This window comes from Babylonia areolata, chromosome 19 (assembly GCF_041734735.1).
Source record: "Babylonia areolata isolate BAREFJ2019XMU chromosome 19, ASM4173473v1, whole genome shotgun sequence".
Classification (NCBI taxonomy): Eukaryota; Metazoa; Mollusca; class Gastropoda; order Neogastropoda; family Buccinidae; genus Babylonia; species Babylonia areolata.
In genome coordinates, this window is record NC_134894.1 from 38,414,722 (window position 1) to 38,417,221 (window position 2,500).

The 2,500-nt window shown below is 41.5% G+C and overlaps 1 protein-coding gene across 2 annotated transcripts in view; it reads right to left on the bottom strand.

Moving 5' to 3' along the window:
* The window catches only part of LOC143293676 (integrin alpha-8-like), a 255,395-nt gene that overhangs the window by 200,954 nt on the left and 51,941 nt on the right, over positions 1-2,500 (bottom strand). The window lies entirely within an intron of this gene.

The following is a 2,500-nucleotide window of genomic DNA, read 5'->3' on the forward strand; positions in this document are numbered from 1 at the left end:
AAAAAGCCAGCAGTCAGCACTGTGCGGATGTCTGCAAAAATAAAAGGAAGTGCTTCAAATCCTCTGGACTGACTGACGCCATATAGTATAGCGCTTCATGATACGAACACTCCTCCCGTCCCCACACCCCCTGCCTACCGCCTCCGCCCCCCCCCCCCCATCCCCGCCCATCACCCTCACCTACCCCACCCCAACCCTCCACCACCTGCATAACCTCCCTGCCTCCCCCTTCTCCTTCTCCTCCTCTTTACCCCTTCCCTGCCTCCATCGAAAAAAAAAAAAGTAAAGAGAGAGAGAAAAAAAAAAACCAACCTTCCTCCTTTTTGATCGTAACTCAACCCGATATCACGATACTGCGACACGCACTGATAGCGAGAAACGTAAGTACTATCTTCCTGCCCCTGCGGCAACTTGGAAAAAAAAAAGTCTGTGGGTCGGATTCTGGGACATTCATAAATATCAGAAGTATAGTACTACCTTCCCGCACAAAAAAAAAAAAAAAAAAAAAAAAAAAAAACCGCAGACATTTGCAGAAGAAGAAGACATAAATAAAATGAATAAAACAATTGGCTGAAAAAGAACAAAACGATTCAGAAGAAGAATGCGTGATAATCAGTCGTGTCCGACTATGACCATCAGAACAGCAGAGGGTGGCAACTGCTGTCCCAACTATCTGGGCTAGAATTCGATTATAAGTGGCGAGTGTCTTGCCCAAGTTAAATCCCCACTCTCTCCGCCAAGAACAAGAACAAGAACAAGAACAACAGCAACAACAACGACGACAACATCGACAAGAATCAGAAGAAACACACACAAAAAAACACATGAAAAAGAATTATATATATATATATAAACTGGACCGGAACCATGATACCAAAACAGTGAGTCTTCTCCACTTTTAATCTCAGATTCTGCATTCTGGACTTTTTTTTATTCCTGGGTGGTTCGGTGTACTGCTAATACATCAGAGACATTTCTGTGGTTCTCTACTCGCATGTACTGCTAGACTAACGAGAAGAAATCTGATTCCAACAATATACAACAAACTCCGGGACGGGATACACAACAGCGACTGGAGCATTCATCTTGGTGATAAGGAGCCTGCGTCCTGTCATCTTTGTCCTGCTGGCACTGAGAGCTCGTCCATTTTGTGTTGTCTTGGAGTTGTCTTCGCCATAGTTTATTTATTGCAAAAGGGGGTGGGTGGGTGGGGGGGTGGTTGAGGAAGAAGAGGAGGAGGAAGAAGAAAGGGAAGAGGAGGAAGTGTGAGAAATACACTCGTTGTATGTTGTGACTCATGAGCACGTATGCATACTCTCGCGCATGTAGAAGCGATTGCCCACCCACCCCCCACCCCCACCCCCTTCCTCCCGAGCGCGCTCTCAAACAAAGAGACAGACACACAGACAGAGACAGAGAAGCAGAGACAGTGACAGTGACAGAGGCAGAGAGAGAGAGAGAGAGAGAGAGAGAGAGAGAGAGAGAGAGGAGAGAGAGAGTTGATATATTACAAAAATGCGTGACACACATGCACAAATACGTGACCTCTCTCTCTCTCTCTCTCTCTCTCTCTCTCTCTCTCTCTCTCTCTCTCTCGCTCTGTCTGTTCGTATCAAAACGCATCATTTTAGCCTTTCCAGCCCATCTGGACAGAAAGAAAGAAGGAAAGACAGAAGACAAACTCTCTCACAGTTAGTTCAAATCCATATGCTCAAAGAAAAAAAAAAGAGAGAGAAAAGAAAGAAGCAGAAAACGAAGATTAAAAAAAAAAAGAGGGTTAAGAACAGAGCGAAAGAAGACAGTAAGAAAAGGCGAAAAAAAAGAAAGAAAGAAGGGGAGGGAAAGAAAGGTTAACGGAACAGAAAGAAAGAATAAATTAAGAAGAGATGAATAAAAGAAAGAAAGAAAGAAGGGGAGGGAAGGGAATGAAAGGTTAACGGAACAGAAAGAAAGAATAAATTAAGAAGAGATGAATAAAAGAAAGAAAGAATGAAGGGGAGGGGAGGGAAAGAAAGGTTAACGGAACAGAAAGAAAGAATAAATTAAGAAGAGATGAAAAAAAGAAAGAAAGAATGGAGGAATAGGAAAGGTTAAGAACAGAAAGAAAGAAGAAAGTGAGAAAAAGAAGAAAAAAGAAATGAAGAAGGAAAAAAAGAAAGAAAGAAAGGTTGGAGAAGGATAACAGAACAAAGAAAACAAGAAAAAGGAGGAAGAAAAGAAAAGAAAAAGGAAGGGTAGGAAATAGATGAAGAAAGAAAGGAGAAAGCAAAAAGAAGAAAATGGAAGGAAGAAAACCAGGGAAGAAAACAAAAAAGAAAGAGTGGTGGGGAAAGGGTCAATGGAAAAAAAAAAAGAAGAAAAACAAGACATGAAAGAAAGAAAAAAATAGGGGGGAGAGATAGAAACCAAAAGTCAGAATGAAAGAAATGAAAGACAGACATAGAAAGACATAAAGAAAAAAAAAAGCAAGGAAAGAAAGACAAAAAGAAAGAGAAAGAAA